Genomic DNA, 19,107 nt, shown 5'->3' with positions numbered 1-19,107 from the left:
TTGCCATGGAAGAAATCCCCTCCAAAACACAAAACCACGCTGAACATCTGCTGTCTAGGTATTCATTAGTTCTGTCTGCTCTGCTTTTGGCTAATTGCCTGGGAGTGAAGTTGAATCGTTTATGGGGACTTAACCTGGTGCCAGTTATAGTAGTAAAGATCATGTAACATTTTGATAAAAACTTTGAAATGTCAAACATGCAGCCTCCCAAACATAAAGTTTATTTACTGGTTTCTCATACATTTTGTTTGCCTACAATATTGCCTGCACAACTGATAACGGAAAATGTATTTAATAACTACTCAGTGCTAATATGCTGTAGTATGCATGACTGACTAATTTAATTTATCTCTGATTAAGCCTATTATGTTTGAGATCACTTTACAGAAGAGACTTTTTTTTTTTTGCCAGCTGTAAGCTTATTTGAATTGTAATATAAGTTAATAATGTGTGAAATAACTACTGGTGCCTGCTTCTAAATGCTAATTTTACCAAATGACTTCCTGAGTTAATGCATACACAGCTCATCTATTGCAATGTAGTTAGTGTGTTGTTGGGACGTAAGATTGCGTACGTAAAAAGGCAGGTGTGTGGCAATGGGATAAAGTGGCAGTGGTTTCTGTGGACAAAGAGGATGGGGCCATGATCACCGCGCACTTGGTGGTGGCACACAGTCTACATGTTGACAGCAACAGCTGAGAAGAAGCCCTGGTGATGGTATTTCTCTTGAAGCATTCATTCCCTATGTGGTGCAAAGGGGAATAGGGACTCCTCAGGAAAACACAGAGAGAAAAATGTGAAACAAAAAGTTGTGAATAAAAGCAATCCAGGATCTGAATATGTTTCAATAGGAAAATAGCCATTTGGGTGGAAATCATGTAGATTTTTCTCAGGCTGAATTTGGAGCTGTAAAAAAAGTGGAAAAAGATGGGAAAACAACAACAAAAAACCCACACAGTTCAGCAATTAAAATCTGAGAAATGGAGGAGAAAAAAAGAAGAATCAAAGAATTAAACTCTGCCAAGGAAAACTAAACTTTTTTTTTCCTTTGGAGAAATAAGACTCTTTCCTCTTCCCCCTCCACTGTTTTCTGTTGTCTAATTGCTAGAGTAGGCAAGCACATAACGGAGAGGGAAGCAAAGCTTTTTCTGTGCATAAGCCATATCCCAGGGCTATTGATCACTGGCAAATGAGACTTTGCAATGTCTGTGATTTAGCCACTTGTTTCTCTTGATTGAGAGGCTGCAAAGTGCTATCAGTTGTTGATCTGGAAATAGCTCTGTGTTTACCAATTGTTACTCTTACAAAAAACCATAATCATACACATTCTTGCTTTACTTCTTGTTTATTTTAAATCTGATGAGAAAATGTAGGTGGAGGGAATGAAGTCTTATACCTTTGAAGAAACAAGTGTGATAGTCTGGAGTTCAGTGTATGCGATCATTTATAAGTGAACACACACAAATTATGTGTACTTTGCATTTAAATACATGCAACTCCAACAGAAATAAAAGAAGCCAATAGTTTTCTCTGTCAGTTTGGCATATCTCTTCAAATTAGAAAATACATATGATACTGTACTTACTGTGTCAGACTGAGCTGCCAAAACAATGTCACTTGCCTCACACAGAAAGAAAAGTATGCTCCGCATAATTTCTTTTCATGTCATTCTGCTCTACCATCCAAACATAGCCGGCATGTGATAACATGTGGGATGTCGAGCACTATTGTTCACATTTTGTCATGCTATCTCATATAGATCAGTTATCAGCCAGCTGAGATGTACAGTGGCTCTGATTTCAAGGTCTCTCTTCACAGAGTGTCACCTGTTAGCTGATGGGACAGGAGTTTGACAGGTCCACTGATGGCTGTTGGGTTTCAGCTGAGTATGTGATGGTTGTACTGTGAAGACTAAGTTTCCAGTGGTACATAATTGCCCCAAATGGTATTTTTATACCAGTTTCAAAGACAGAGGCTTCAAGATTTGTCCTGTAGTACTGGTGTCAGTAAGACTTTTCCTCCTGGTGTTTGCCCAGAGCAGTCAATATATTAATGTAGGAGGGAATGGCATGTGGGAGTCGCTTCTTCCCATCAGACAGAGATGGGACTGGTAGTCTTATAAACTACCAGTTGACAAAGCTTACTGTTGGATTCCCATGCTCTGCACAGCCCTCCAGCTTGTATCTGGGTATAATCCAGGGCTGAACACGATCCACAGAGATCTGAAAATGTGGTGCTCTAGCTATTTTAGAGATTGCCTCTCTTCCCTTACATGCTAGTACAGTGAAAAAGATGAGCAGGTTCTTGCGAGCAGGTCCAAGATCTGGACAACTCACTCCTGGAAATTGTTACTGGGGAGGACTTTTGGCTTTGAGTGTTGCATCTTTACTGCCCAAAGAGAGCTCAGGTATGCTCTGTGTGTGAAAGCTTCTTTTGTAGCCTCTAACTTTTGTCAGAGCAGCTATGAGTAGGGAGGTCATTCAGCTTATTTTATTTCCTTCTACACAGAGCAGGATTCTTTTAAAAATGGTACACCATGTATTTATTTATTTATTTTCATGAATGAATGAATTGCTTAGAATAGAGGTCTGAGCTTCTTCACCTGATAGAGAAGCTGACTATATAAAGTTTATAAGTTTATAAACCAGTCAGTGCTGAAAATTTTTCCTGTTCCTACAAATTATACACATTCAGTGACAGCCAGGTAGAATTTGATGCTTCATATTTCCTTTCTGCAAGGAGTGGACTTTTGAAGAATAATTAAAGAATGTAAAATATTTGATCATAAGTAACCTGAATTTTCAATGACTTTCACAGTTATGGGGCAGTTCTCTGAAGTGTATAAACTGTAAATATATTGAACTTCACTGCAGCCCAGTTAAACACAGAACACATCGGTATGTCAGGAGATTGCTGTGCTTTACAGAGGATCGAGAGAAGATTAGGGCCTTCTTCTCTCCATCCTCTTTCATCTTTCTTTTTCCCCCAATACCTAAATTGAGATTGATCATTTACCGGAAAAAAAAATAACACTATGAGCAAAGAAGCGTAACTCAATACAATACTGAAAGATGCTTAGCTGTCGTATCGGTCTCAACTTACTCTTAAGCAAAGATTAGCAAGGATAACTTATGTACAAGGCTGTAAATCTGCTTAGCGTTCTGTGACTCTTACAGACAAATAATGCTTCCAAAACACTGCCTTTGAACACTGTGAGAGTCACCTTTTTGAATGACTGATAAATAAGTCAGAGCTGATAAATAAGAGACTGATAAATAAGTCTCAGTAAGCTGAGAAAGTGAATAATCTTCAGCATTCTGAAACATGGAAAGCAGAAACATAACTCATCATGTACATTAGTTTTCTGTGTTATGGTCTCTCTTAATATAGACATATGTTGCAAAAGTTTATTATAATGAGTAACAATCCATGAAGTATTTTTGTTATGAAGCTTGCATTCTTGCAAGTGATTAAGTTTTGCCTTTTGTTTAAAAACCCCAAACAAAAAATGACACTATGTACCCAAATTTTCCCCAGAACATACTCTTTGAAAATTTGCCATTTTTGCTTGCCTTCATTACTTTGATATTTTCGTAGCTCAACAGATGAATCCACGACAAATGTGTAAAACAAATGCATAAAAGAAGTCCACAAAATGTTCTTTTTGTCCCTTACACCTAAAATCTCTGGACTTCATGAAGAAGTCAGGTTGAGTGAAAAATAACATTTTTTTTTTCATGCATTTTTTCAATAGTACTTGTTAATCTGAAAAAAAAAAAAAAGGCAAACCAAAGATGTACTAAGGATCTATTTTTAAAAAGTGAAAATATACTGTTCTAGAAGACATCTTAATACCTCAAATGGGATATATATGTATTTTTTTACTATGTGATTGTTCTTCTTAATTCACAGAATAGAATAGAGTATCCGGAGTTGGAAGGAACCCACAGCGATCATCGAGTCCAATTCATGTCTATAACTTTGTTGTCTGTTCATTATTATTATTTACTTCATTGTTTTAGTCTACTTAAATATAAGTTGAGGGCACTGTAATGATGAAAAAAATCCTACAAAGACATTACTAAGGATAAGACTGTATTAAAAAAAATAATAAAAATTGGCATATCTGATGGTTGTGTTCTCTGTTTTTTTCAAATTAAATCAAGTTCCAGGATGATTTTTCTTAGACCAAATCCATTAGCAATTCTGTGGTCCTGTTCAGGAAATTCCTGTCATCAGTGAAACTTATCTGGCCAAGATTACCAATAGTTTTACGGTATTAAATCTGATAGCTAGCACTATGCTTTTTTGTTCCGGATTGATGATGGGCTGATGATGGAGCTGTGTAGACCTTGGTCATCCTCTTTGCCTTTTATAAGAATTGACTTAGTTTCAACTTTCTTCCAGTGCTCTAGAATTTCTCTGGTATTCTGAGATTAATTGAAAATCAATTCTGGTGGTTCAAAACGTCCTAAGCCAGCTTTTTGTATAAAAATGCTGGTACAGCTGCTGTTTAATATGTTTCCAAGCTGCTGACAGCAAAGAAAGTATTTGTCATAGCTGAGCATGAATTAAAACATCAAAGACGCTAAGCAAACTGCACCTGTGTAGCATGGCAGGAGTAGGTCAAGGGCAACAATGGAGGGATTTAAGGCATCTCCTAAGAATGCCACTGACTAACATGGCTTCTCTGTGGAGTGACTTCAACCTCACTTAGTGAACACAATGGTAACACAGAGAAGAAAAACTCAGTCTACGGAAACACAGCACACACTGCACAGGACAATAAAGAAGGAAATGCTGTCAATCAAAGCAATACTTGAAAATCCAAACGGACCAGCACAAAAGTAGAATAAGGAAGTACATTTGGCAAGGTACGTACTTGATGTAGAAGAGTAAACTTCAGGAGAACTTCTTCTTACCCTCAAAGGCAGAACAGATCTATTTATTGAACGTTAATAGTGTTCTTGCATCTTTATTGGCAGTTCTATCATTTCTTTCCAGCAAAAGACCAAAGTCACTGCAGAGATTCTTCTTCTGCCAGCCATACTCAAAAAGTTACTATTATTTTTACTCTGCAGAATATTGATTTTTCCCCCCTTTCTTCTAACGTTTTCTTCATAATCATCTAATGTGTATTAATTGCAATCCATTTCCCTTTGTCTCCTGCTCTAGTTTATTTTTATAGCTGTTTTAACTTCAGTAAGCCTATGTGACAATTAAGACAAGTTTTTCTTTTTCTCATTGTTAATGTTTTTTAGCCCCAGAAAAATGTTCTTGAACAGGTCCCAGCTTTCATCTTTTTCCCAAATAAACTGTTTCTACAAGCTGAATTTGCTCCTTATTGTTCTCAGGATTGCAAAATGAGTCCTTTTATGGCACCAGGTATATTTGTTTTCATTTTATCCTCTTTGCGAATAAGAAACATAATGAGCAAATGGTGTCATTCATAAAGAAGCAACGGCTAATTTTTAATTCTGTGGTAAATTTTATGTTATCTTCCAAGATAAGATGTAATATAAAATTCCTGCAAGCTAAATGCAATTCTTACTGAGTTCAAAAAATGTCCTTATGTAGAATTTTGTTGTTATTTCGAGGCAGCACAGAGCCTCCAGCACATGCTATTGAAATTGAAGTTTTCCATGGTAATTCAGATTTCTCCCAAACACAGTATAAACAGACACTTAAGGAATCCCTCATCAGCATTTTCCTCAGTGCATTTGTGGTCTGGAACAGATATCACCCTATTTATTCTGCACAACCTTACTTAGCCAGATAAGTCTTTTCCAAAATTACACAGATTCTGGCTTCCTCCTTTTGTCACACCAGAACAGGTTGGAAAGACTTCACCATTTCTTTCCATGAAACACCTCTCTAGCCTGAGGGCCATGGACACATCCTGGCTATATGGCTCAGTCAGCCCTAGCAGATCAAAGATTTCACTGGATTTTGACCAGAATGCAAAACTGCTTAATTCCAGAGATACTCTCCTATGAAGAAAGGCTGAGAGTTGGGGTTGTTCAGCCTGGAGAAGGCTCCAGGGAGACCTATTGCAGTCTTTCAATATATAAAGGGGGGCTTATAAGAAAGAATAGGACAAGGGGTAGTAGTTTTAAACTGAAAGAAGGTAGATTTAGATTGGATATAAGGAAGAAAGAAATTATTTATTCAGGGGGTGGTGAGGCACTGGCACAGGCTTCCCAGAGAAGCTGTGGATGCCCTATCCTTGGAGGTGTTCAAGGCCAGGCTGAATGGGGCTTTGGGCAACCTGATCTGGTGGGAGGTGTCCCTGCCCATGGTAGGGGGTTGGAATTAAATGATCTTGAAGATGCCTTCCAACCCAAGCCATTCTGTGATTCTATGATTTCATATTTTTTTTTTTAGTTCTGGCATCCATAAAGTGTTAGTCTGATTAAGTGCTGGCCTTCACCAAGGTGTGAAAAAAGAGGTGAGTAGCAGAGCCTTTCTAAGACATTACAGAAATTTGGACATCTCCACATGTCCCTGTGCCAGGGCTGCTCCATGGGGAAGCAGAGCATGCAGGGATAGTGTCCCCTGCAAGTTCCATGGTGCCCCAGCCAGGCCAGCAGAGCAGGACCCAGGTCAGAAGTCAAGCTGATGGGTCTGGGCAGTGTAATGCATGCAGGGAGTGAGGGAAGGGTTGAGCACAAATACAGCTGACAAGACATGGGGGAAGAAGGTCCTGGTGAGGCTGCTCATGGTGCCAGTTCACACTTTAGCTCTTCCACAAAAAGTTCAGTTGGCATTGATTGAGGAGGACTAAAATGACTGCTGATCATTGCCAAGGGGTTATTGCTTCTCATTATATCAATAAAATGAAAGCAAGGCTCCAGGTTACCCGGGCAGTGTGTGCTGATATGAAATGCGGCATAAAAATTTCCTGCCTGTGGTGAGTTTAAAAAGACCATAATCTGAATTTAGTGAGCCTTTCACTTGCATTTCAGACTAGGCCTATATGCAAATTCTATAAGAATATATTTTAATGTCATTTCTAACATGGCAAAAGACCCTCAGTACAGCCCTCAAGATCCCAAAGTAGAAAAAGCTATTAGGTACGTTATTATTTTAAATTTTAATCTATTCTGATGTTCACGAAAAGCTCTATCTGTAATGCCTTCTGTATTAATCATAAATATTTTATCCTTCCCGGAGAGGGCAAGCTGACGTAATGTCTAAATGACAGGGAACTTGTCTCAGCTTCTTTATAATACTTGCTAGACTTAAAATGAATATCAAAAAGTTCCAACAGAGCTGTTGTGCAGATAATAAAGGCAAAAACTTGTCTAGAGATATGAAATAATAACCACATGCAGCTATTTGCTTGCTTGCTGTTTTCTAATTTACAGAAAATGTAGGTCACTTACTTATAGGGCAGCCATACAAATACATTAAGTTCTGCAGTAATCCCTGTTACAAAAGTAGTGGCATGGAGGAAAGATGAAGAAGCAACAACAACAATAACAAAAAGTATGATAACGGTTTCAGAAGCAGAAATTTGTTGATTAATCGTATATACATATATTTTTCAATATTGCTCTGCAAAGAATGGTCAACAACAGGATGGAGTCAGTAGTTCCATGTCTGGCCTCTGAAAAAAAGACAAGCACATGTGTGCAGAGGTTGAAGCACTGGCCTGAGGGACATTGACATCTCCTGTCTCATCACTGCTCATCTGGTGACGGGTATGAGCTTGGATATATGGCTCATTCCTCATCCACATGCAACTGGGTCTTGTCTTTCACCAATCTCTATCCTGTCGTATTCAGGTTTTGTCAACATGCTTGCACTGAAATGGGGAGAACTATCTTGGTTAACACTGTACTATGTAATGGATCTTTTCAGTGGATGAACAGGAAGTGCTTAAGAAGAACTAAATCAGCTGGGTGTCCAGTAAGGCAAGGCGTGACATTTTTATTGCCCTCCAAAATCCCCAGACCAAGCTTCTCTGCTATAGCACAGACATGCCTGTGTTCAAAGCTTAACAAAGACTAGGTACTAGCAACGCTGTGTGTTTTTTGTTTTTGTTTTTTTAATTGCAGCCTGCAAGGAGTTTTTATTGGTTTATTTCTTGGCTGAGAGTAGAGTGGTCAGAACCAGACAGCCAGGGAAGTGCATATTTTAGAGCACCAAATAGATTAAAAAAAAGTGGTGCTCCTCCTCCTGATAGATAAAAGCCATTCCTGTCCACAAGCTGTGGGCATGCTTACTTCTCATTATTAGCTGTCATTTGAAGGTGATGAAGAAAATTAGCAAGGGAGCTAAGCATTTGAGGAGAGCATGAGGAGGTCAAGACACCTTACTAGAGCTCTTGGGTAGGAGGGTGTGGACTTAGTTAAAGTGATGGTTGTGGGAGCATTTTATACATCTGGTTCAGTTCTGTGGCTGGCTCTGTTTGTGGAGGGGAGCCTTGGCTATCGTTTGGTCCCTCTGTCTTATTTTAGCTTCACATTACTCAATGTCTGATTATGTTGGACAATATTCACTGGTGCTCTTGAGAACATTTTGGACAGTGATGAAAACATGACAAAGATTATGTCCATATCATTCTATCACTGTTTAGGAAAGCTGTGAGCGTGAGCCAAGGCAGGCACTGGATGGTTTGCAGAAGAAGGGGTGCCAGCCTAGAATAAATAAATAAGTTAATCAGTCTCCACTCTCTCCTGCCATCCTGACTGCCTATGTGACAAGCAGATGAGCTGGGAGTCCTCCAGCCTCTTGAGTAATGGCTCTGAGTCTTAAATATATATATATCTATAAGAGGGAAAAAGAAACCTGCTTTGTTGCTATAGTCAGATGGGGCTAAGGAGATGCTAAATTTGCAGACAGCTTAATAAAAGTGTGGACGATAGATCCTGCTGGCAGAATCAGGTGCAATGCATTGACAAGAACTCCTCTGGCTAGTGGTGCTGGTCATGGTGGGGTGGGAATTTTGCACATCCTATGGATTTTGGCAGCATGTGTTAAAGCTGAGAGCATTACTGGGCATGCTGTTCAGCAAAGCAGTATTTCTGTTCATGTTTTCTTTTCAACTACATCCAGCCTGTGTTGCAGCCATGATAACTTGTGGCACAGTTCAGTCCAAAAGATGGTGTGGCAGGCTTTGTATGTCACTCTTGTTTACAGTGCAGACATTACAGTCTCTTTCAGGTCTGGTAATGGGAAGTTTTCTTGTGATGCTTCCTCACAGACAAAGAACTTGCAAGACACAGTGGAAAGTTGTTGTTGCCTAACATGTTCCCAAATGAACTGTGATAATGCAAGTTATGTATGGGTGTAATATCAGTTATTTGTGCTGACTATCTGCAATTGTTAGGTGCTGCTGTGAGAAAAATGGTTACTTGAGTTTTTGGGGTTGTTATGCGAACCAAACAAAACCAGACAACATATTTGGCACGTAAGGAAGTTTTATATTGTCATTTCATTGTAATGCTTTCAATGCATCCAAAAATCTTGAACTATTCCAAATTCATGCAGTGTCTTCAGTGCTACATATCATCTTTTTATCTTAGGTTTATCTGTAAGAAGTATCTCCATTAACCAAACCAAAGGTGATTCAGGAATACTGATGATTTCACTGAGGTTAATATTACCTTATAATAAAACCTGTTCTTTATGGATTCACTTACTTAGGGCGATAGTGCTCAAATATAGTGGATGATATTAAAATCTTTAAATATGTTTTTGTAAGTAACTAAAACTACTGTGAAATTTATTGTATTCCCTTCTCTTAGATTAGGGAATAAAGCAGTTACTTAAATTATCTTCAAAGCAAAACTATAAAGATTTCCATTCAGGATTAACATTGAAAAAATGAAAATACCAAGTGCCATTTGGGGCAGTGTGATTGTATTTTAATATCTCCCACACCCAATGCTGCATCACTGTAAAGGCCTGCAAACTGATAGCAGAGGGCACGTCCTGTTTTCTCCTCCTTGTGCCTCTTGGCCCACCTGAAGAGATGTGCCACCCATATGAGGGACAGGTGTGCTGCTCAAATGTCCTCCACTGTCATGTAGTGAGGGACTGCTGAAAGGTTTCCTGTCCCTGTAGAGAGATCTTGGGGCTCTGCGGTAGCAGGGTGGCCTCCAGATGCAGAGGAGGGAAAGAGGGGTTGGAAGCAACTGCAGGGCTCCAGATGCCCTATCCTGCTGAGAGATGAGCTCTGGGTTGAGGAAGGAAAGAGCACGGTGTCTAAGAGTGGCTGGGGAAAGGGGGAGAGAAGCTTTGGAGAGGCTGCAGGACTAGGGGAAAAGTGCAGGAGGCAGTAGCGGGCTATTAGTGGGGGCTTGAGGCTTTTCCTCTCTCCGCCCTAGAGAACCCCTCTCCTTCCACATCCTCTGTCTGTGAGATATGCATCTCTGAGTTCACATCTCCTGGAACTTGAAGACCATCCAGTATCTTATATTCATTCTAGCTTGTAACAGGCATCTCCTCCCAATTCATTTCCAATGATGCCTCCTCAACATTCTTGGTCCTCCAAAAAGAGGAAAAAAGATTTAGAAAGAGGAAATGTAGAGAGACCTCCTAGAGGAGAAGCTGAAGTTGCTGCCAAAATTGGGTGTGAAGGTGGCAGCTATTGAAATGCAAGGAGATGTCTACCCTCCTCCACCTGCTTTGCAGCACCAAGGTGCAGATGAGACTAGTCAAGTTAAAGCAGCCCATCTTCATCTTTTTGGGCATTGATAGTGCTTATCAGTAAAGTAGGCAGGGGCCGTCCCTGGGCAATGCTCACCTGCCTGTATTTGGAAGTCTACCTTAATGATGTTGTCTGGATCTCAGGAAAGTTTGGTTCATGGTAAACCTATGGACTCCATTCTGGTTTTGTCAGCCTTTTTCTTCTGCTCGCCTTATGGAGCTATGATGAGTTTTAAAGAAAGAAAGAAAGAAAACATCTCCGGTACTTAACTCAGCAGCAGAACAGAAGTACTGCAAAAGTACTCAAATAGGTCTGTTGAGTAAAAATGTCTGTCATGGTAACTATTCTGAGTATAGCTGCTCTTCTGTGACAACTCCTTTGAATTATTTCCATGTGGAACACAGCAGCTCTGACACGAGCTCTTTTATAGAGGGAGGCAATTTTCCTCATATATGACTTGTCAGCTGCTAACTGTGGGTGTGTAAATATAGCTGAAGTTTGGAAATACTGCTGATCTGGCAGAGGCTTGGGCAGTTATTATTTATGGCTGAATGGATGAGATTTGCCAAGCTGGGTTTGATGGTAAGCTTTGAAGGGCGGGTACATTAGCCAAGCTGGTGTTTGTGAAGCACCTCGGCAGTTTTATATTGATTCAAAAAATGCAGTTGTTCTTGAAATGGCTCTGTGAGTGGTGAATAATGTATGTAATTTATATAATAACCATAACAACATTCAGAAGCACCTCACTTTCATTTTACTCCAGTCTCATTGACCCTTTCTCTTCCCTTTGCTTTTATGGCCGTGTCCTCCCTTTCCCATCATTCTTACATAGCATTTGGGGTTTCTCCTCCTCCCACTCCATCTTTCAGCTGAACTCCCACAGATCATAGGATCTTCCCTCCACACCTCTGGTGTGGGCGACCTCATTTGTTTGGAGACCTTCTGCTCTAATCTCTTCATTGTTAAATTACAAATTTATTTCTGTGTGCTTGTTTTGTCTTGTCATCTAGTGCCAAGGTTCTGGTTTGTGTTCTCTCTCATAAGCAATCTTTCCTGGTGCACTCCCTGCTGTGCCTTACCATGGCATGCTCTCTTTGTGCCAGCCTGTACTTTCTGTATACACACAGGGTCTTTCCCATAAAGCCAGTTGTTTCAAAGAAACTTTAAGTTTATGGAGCAATAGCCAAGGAAGGTCTTAAGAGCTTTTAAAAGGAAAAGGATATGCCTGTCTTTGCAAGCCTACCAAAGATGATACTATAACTGCATTTCTCAGCCTTCTGAGACCTTTTGCTTTGACTGGAAGCCCTTTTCCTGAGAAATCATAGTAAGATTTTTCTTCTATACTTTCAAGGTCATATATCCCTTTTGATCCAGATGATCTTCTCATTCACATCATCCAGAAAGAGTGCTAGAGAGCTCAACAAACCTTTTTACATTGTAATATTCCACATCTCAAGTGCCAGACCTTTTATGTTCTAAAAGTCAAATAAATGCACTTTTATCCCTCATTCTACCTATGTGTATGAAAATTATCTATGGAAGAACCCCCTCCTTTATACAGGAGACCTTCAGATCCTTTTACTAATCAAATTTGCTCTCCATCACAGTATTGCAGAAGGTGCAGCAAACTCAAGGAATAATTAGTAAAAGAAATACAGAAGTCAGCAGAAGAGAACTTCCTTCTTCAGCAGTAGCTTGTTTTAGTTATGTCTTCTAGGATGTCTAGGAGACAGGATTGTCTCTGTGCTTTCTCTGCTGCATACAGCAGCAAGCTTATGTTGAAACCTAAAGGTAGTAATTTAGCTGGAGTTGTCAGAAAGCTGGAATTTTGTATGCGCTCGCATTTCTTGCAGATGTCTGTCACACAGCAAATGTTGCTGGCTGACTGCCCTTAAAATGCTGGGAAAAAAAGGGTTCTTGAAAAAGGGAAATACTAATGACTTCGAGCCACTTCATATCTAATAGCTAGTGCACTTCCTGCTTCTAGGGAACAAGAACAATGAAACGTGGAGTTTGTGGAAGGCTTTGTGTTGTTTCTGAAGAGATACTTGTAAATTCCGTATTTGGTGGTTGACTTTAAAAAACAAACAAACAAACAAACAAAAATGGTCAAATCACTAAGTGATGATGACAGAAGTGATCGTATTATTCTAAGTTTTACTCAAAACATATATTGTGTTGGACAAAAAATAAGAAACTATTCAGAAAATGTGCTCTAATATACCCTGCTGGGTTTTGGTCTCTCCAGGGAGCTTCATTTTATGACTTTATCAGCTTACCTTAAAGCCACAGAATATGTGATTCACAATTTCACCTTCCTATTAGTTCATGCTTCTGTTGGGAAAGTGAATCAATTTCTGTATCTGATGTATGTATGGACAGCTTCCTTTTCCCTATATTCTCAAGGGGAATCATGAAATGTCCAAAGTATAAAGGTACACAGAGAGATAGATGAATTCCAGTGCTGAAAGCTGGAAGTTAAGACATCTAAATGTTAGAACTTTAATAAGAATTCGATAATCAGTGTTTTGCCAGCAATGTGGCAATGTACTTTCTCACAGTGCTATTTGTACACAGTGTACTTTGGTCACTGGGTGCCACAACCAGGAAAGAACAAAAGACTTAGCAAATTAAATCTAAAGATTTCCACTCCTGCTGTAGAACGGGTAGGTATAATGTACCAGTTCATTTTAAACCAAATTATGTGTCAGGACATTCAGAAACTTCTCTCTGAAGCCAGCAGTGTGCAACCTCTGGTACAACAAGAACTAAGATGCTTAAGGTCCAGTTATGAATTTTGATGAAAAAACTTTAAACAGAAAAAAAAGACATTCAAACTAAATAGCTCTGTGACATAATTAATCTTTCCCCTCCTCCTGCCATCCTCATTATTCATTCAAGTGCACATGTAAAATAAGGACTTGATCAAAAGTCCTTTGAAATAGATGATAATCTGCCAGCCGTCTTGGCTGGGGTTTGGACAGCGACTGTATGTTTGTATTGTGCCTTTATAGTAGGCATTTTTCAGATTTCTTGAGTGTTGATGGAGCACATGACATAGAAGAAGAAACTGAGACAACTGAGCATCCGTTTTGCCTTAGGAAAACATGTCTAAGGGAAGATCTAAATGATATCTTCAGCTGTCTAATCAGGGTATAGGAAGATGAAACCAGACATTTCTTGGAAGGAGAAGTGATGAGAGAAGGAAGGGAATGGACACATCTTGCAACATGGGAAATCCCATCTCGATATTAAGGAAAAGCAAATTACAGTGAGGTGATCAAGTACTGGAGCAGATTGCACAAAGATACTGTGAACTCTGTTCTTGGAAGTATTCAAAATCCCATAGATATGAGCAATCAGGTCTAAGTTGACCAAGCTTTGAGCAAGGGATTGTATCAGATGACTGCCAGAGGTGCCTTCATTCTGTGCTTCTGTGCTTCTATAAATGCTGTTCATTTTATATACTTTGCAGTTTTCTAAGTCTCAAACATAGTTGAACTGTTCTGTGTGTATTCAGAAACTGCTGGGTTTGCTGTCATTTGCTTACACAAATGAGAAGTGGAAAGGTTGTTAAAGAAAGGGTTCGGTAAACTGCAATATCATGTACTTTTCTCTGCATCTGTGCATTTTACACATTTAGTTTACAATACCAGGTAGAAAATATGTGTTGAGAGCTTCCTGTTTTTATAACCTGAGATATCTGTATCTATGCATAATACATAAATGTGGTGTTTTCTTCTTCTTTTCTCTCTCTCTCTTTTATTTATTTATTTATTTATTTATTATATGTATATATTTTTTTTATGAACAAAGCAAGAAGAAGCATTCTGTGGTTGTATGGAATATTAAAACATGCCTGCATTCACACCGAAAATAAGCCCAAGTCTAATAAATATTATTATGGCCACAGATGGATCTGCTTTCCCATATAAATATAAGCATATCTTCTTGCTTCTTCTATTAATCTGTATCTTCATGCAGACGTGTTTTGCAAAGCATGCTTTTTCAATACCTTAGCCACAGAAAATTTTCTTTGAAAATCTCTTAAAGTTAAGACTTTTTACAATTATTTTGTCAAAAGCTGACAATCAAAACTGATACTGTTTGAAATATAACAATGTTTTAACTGTTTTTAGTAAAATATCCCAGTTTTACTTTTTCTAATTAAAAAGGTATACATTTCCTTTTGAAATCTTTTTAAACTTTAAGCTAGACAATTTACAAACTTTTAAAACAACATTGACATGAAATACCTAATGAATGGAAACTTTCTTTGCAGTTCAAGAAAATGTTTAAGATTTTGATCACTATCTTTGGTATCTTTAGGTTGATGAAATAAACTTCAGAATTTCATATGGTGTAGGAGCAGAACTTTTTATCCAACATATAACACGTTTTATAGCACATTACAACAAAAGGTGGAATATGGAGTATGTACAAATGGATTATGAACACTGTGGTTTTTATATGGACTGTAGTAGGTATGACCTGTAGTAAAAGTCTGGAAATAGGACAAACATGCCTGACCAAGGAAAGGAAAGGAAAGGAAAGCTGAAAGAAAGCCTATGTCTTTTCTAAGGCTACAGCCATCTGAATAAATGTTTGTGCCCTTCTCTGAAAAATAGAGTAGAAACTAGCACAGAAGCAGAATAGTTTACCATGAATACTTCACATGGTTATTTCTGCCTGCTGCATCATCCTGCAATTACTATTGGGACATCTGTTTTTATAACTAGTAATTTTTTTTTAATTTATTTGGGACAGGTCTTGCACAGTTCCGCCTTCCTGGGGAGACAGAAAAAAGATAATCCTGTGAAAACTCATGTTTCTTGCAAGACACATGCACAATAAAGGCCAAATGGGATTCATCAGTATTATTTAGTTAGCCAGCAGAGCTGTTTATCAGAACCATATACAGATCATTCTAAGCTTATAAAGGACAATGAAATAATTGTGACCAGACTGGCTAAGTTTCACTCTTACTTTCTTTCTGAGTATTGGCTTTCTTGGCTATGGAATAAAGCTTTTGATGAATAAAGCTTTGGCTTAGCTAAACAAAATGTTTTGTGTAGCTTAACTGTAAGCAGCCAAGATTGTAATTTTTGAGACTGGAACAATTTGTTTTCTTTCATGAAGCATTTCTGAAGCATTTTCATGACAAAAGTGTTGATGTTTTACACACGCAGTTTACCAAGGACTACTTTAAACCATTTTTAATTTTCAGTAGCTTTTCATCTACCTGCTCGTTGAGCAAAAATTGGTGACTAATTATTTTGTTTAGAAATGTCCATTATACTTGGTACCTATATGCCTTAATGTCTCTGTAATCATTGCATAGAATTGCAATGTCCATAACAACCTGCAAGTTATGACTGATGAAGGTTGGTACTTATTCAGAATTATGACATGAGGAATTTGCAAAAGCAGTGGATTTAGGTCCCCTTTGAAAGTGTTTTGTCCCCAACACCCTCCCAACACCCCCATCCTACCTCCCCACATTATTGAATAGCAAACTTCAGATGAGATGCAGGCACACCTGCTTTTGTTTGCATATAAGCATATACAATGGCTGTTTAATAAAACATGTATATATGTGTGCCTTCCTCAGAGGCTAGGATTATCCAAAAGTCCACAGGGAGGATCTTTACATGTGAAGAGCAGGTACAAAACAATACTGAAAAAAAGAAAAGGTCTAATTTGATGCACAGGACAGAGAGCATACGAGAAGCTCCAGCAGCACTAGAAGTCTTGCTGTGCAGCAATGAAATTCCTGCTGCCTGGTGTGTCGAGTAAGCAGAGAACAACGTAGAGCTAAGCCTTATAGTCATGTAGAAAGATCACTAACACACAGAATCAAGGTAAAAATATCACTTCTATCCATGGCTTCCTTGCCAGGAAAGTCCCGCTTTCCCTTTTCTTCCCAACATTTTACTAGAAACGTCCTTTCCAGAGGTAGTGGGTTTTGTTTTTGCTGTTGTTGGTTTGTTTGGTTGGTTTGTTTTGTTTTTCCAGCTGCGGTGGGGGTGGTTTTTTCCCCCCTTTTTCTATTTGCTAGCCCCGTGGATCTGATAATCATCTGTGCACTGTCCAGTCATTGCTTTTCAATAGTTAAATCATTTCCACAGCTTGTTCACTACTACCACTAGTAGTTCCACTACTAGTCTTTAGTAATACCCTTCTGAGACTATATGTGTATCATATATTTGTATGTCTTCTCTTGCATGTCATGGAGTTCCTTCTGGGTTACAATACCATGGCTTTCAGGAGGTGGATGGTTCATTCTGGGACCAGAGTTTCACCCTGCCAGCTCATCTCTGCAGGGTTGGTAATACTTCGCACACCTTGGCTTGTTAGAGATGAATGCTTTATAACAAGAAATTACATTGCCAGAGAGCAAATTAGTGATTGATGTTAGATGGAGAGTTAGAGATTATAATTGTGCTAGCAAGATATGAGATGATACTTAAGTATAATTTAACAGTATCTTATTAAGTGTAGCAGTATATTAACCACCTCTACCTTAACTAAACACATAGAGAAGAATTGTAAAATGTAAATGCTCATTATTTCTATGTTGCCTCTGCTGTCAGTGACTGACTTGAAGGTAGGGTGATTGACTTGGGGCTGATTTAAACCTGTTTTATTCACGGACTGGGTTTTACACCTTCTCCAGTTGTTCTTCTTTAATGCAGGCAGGGGATGTCAACACATCTGCTCAATGCTGCATGGTTCATCAGGAGAGGAGAAGGTGACATATTTTATCCGGTCACTGAGATATCACTGTGCCATTTCACTCTACGCATCACAATTAAAGCAAAGTGAATCATTTACTTGACAAATTCAGTCTCTTGTTCTTCCTATGGAAGTATTATCTCTAGTTTATTTTTTCTTTGAAGTGCCTGATGGCAGATTGCTCTCATCACCTCAGTTGCTGACAAACTGTAATTAGGTATCCGTGTGCATGGTGCTAGCTAAGGTAGGTGCAGAGAGCCAGTTCCTTCACCGGTTTGTTTAATTACCTTTGTGTGCTGGCTCCAAAGGATTTTGGGAGCCCAGCTTCCCTTGCTTTGTCAAGCTGTGTAAATCCCATATCAATTATACCTCCTATTCTGGAAGCAAATCGCAGAGTGTACAAGCTTCACATTTGCTTTGCATGACTATTTGTAGGAAGCAAACATAAAAGGAGCTTGTGTTCAGCCACAATAAATTCATTGTTAATATGAAGTGAATATTTATATCTTTCTTTTTGCTATTTGCCTGATGCTACTAGCAATTAATTTGGTATTCAACTAATTCTGCCCAGCCTATGCCAGATCAGAATTTTCTATCCCTGGGTTTCCAATACATTTCTTACACAGTATTTTGTCCTTAATGACTTTATAGCTTGTTTATTGAAAACAGGTTTTTAATTATTTTTCAGCAGTGTTGGAGACCTGATGAGCAATTGTTAGACACACTGGGGAGAGACATTCACCTGATTAATGTGAAAGTTAACTGAGCAACAAAATTGCCTTGTGAAGAAGCAGCTATGAACAGAGTTGAAGTGGTAAGAAAGTTTGAGGGAATCTGAAGAAAATATTTAAAGAAAGTTTGTTTAAAATGAGGTGCCCAGCAAGTTGAATGTTGAGTGTAAATATACAGTGCTTGCTGGCCAGTATGTTGATTGGCCTGTTTGTTATCTGCAAGAGCGAACACACACATGTGCTTATGAGAAGACAGTTTGTATAGTCTTGACTGAAAGCTACTGCATTGGAGTGACAGGATATTCAAGGACTGTTTTTAAATAATAAAAAGAGAGAGAGAGAGAGAGACTGATGGGTCCTTCAGGTGTGTGCCAAAGATGAAATTGTGCTGCAGCCAGCACTTTTAATTGCATGCAGTGTTGGCGTCCAGCTTCAGCGCTAATGTGTGCTTTTGGAAACAGATCCGTCCTTTGGGAAACAGGTCTTTTCACAGAGAGAGGAAAGGAGGAGACAAAAAGTTCGTCACTCTCTTGTTGGCAGAGCTCACACTGAGAATATTTCAAGTGTTACCGACTTGCGCCTATCAGCAGCAATTAGGTTCTCAGTTTGCAGGCTTGTGGTCAGCTTAAAGGATCATAGCAGCATGATCCCCGCAGGGTTTTAGTACAAGATGCTTCTACTCATTCATTTGGAGGTTGTTTCCCTCCTTGGTGTTTCAAAGAGAGATATCTCAGTAGAGCCCCAGCAGAAACTCATGCCTAGATCACCGAGTTTCTTTCCTGTGGAGGGTTGTAGCACCCATGGAGAGGAGGACCACAAGGAGCTTTAGTGGGGACACGGCACACTGAGGCTGAAAATTGACACAATTGGAGATGCAACTAGAAGAGGAGAGTTGAGGCTTGAGTGCTAGAGGAACCACAACTCAGCTGGTATCCAGTCGTACAACTTCCAGCTTTGAGTAGTTGACCTATGTCTCCTCACAAG

General features: G+C 39.0%; 1 protein-coding gene across 10 annotated transcripts in view; it reads left to right on the top strand.

Moving 5' to 3' along the window:
- The window catches only part of ENOX1 (ecto-NOX disulfide-thiol exchanger 1), a 366,413-nt gene that overhangs the window by 184,152 nt on the left and 163,154 nt on the right, over nucleotides 1-19,107 (top strand). Inside the window, exon 6 of one of the 10 annotated variants that reach the window (XM_050715831.1) lies at nucleotides 18,084-18,206. The exons of the other annotated variants lie outside the window; for them this stretch is intronic. The gene's annotated coding sequence lies outside the window, so the exon portion shown is untranslated. The remainder of the gene's footprint in view (nucleotides 1-18,083; nucleotides 18,207-19,107) is intronic. 10 annotated transcript variants of the gene reach the window in all.

Source organism: Cygnus atratus, chromosome 1, assembly GCF_013377495.2.
Source record: "Cygnus atratus isolate AKBS03 ecotype Queensland, Australia chromosome 1, CAtr_DNAZoo_HiC_assembly, whole genome shotgun sequence".
Classification (NCBI taxonomy): Eukaryota; Metazoa; Chordata; class Aves; order Anseriformes; family Anatidae; genus Cygnus; species Cygnus atratus.
The sequence above is the reverse complement of the archived record's forward strand: the minus strand, read 5'-3'. Positions and strand labels throughout refer to the sequence as shown.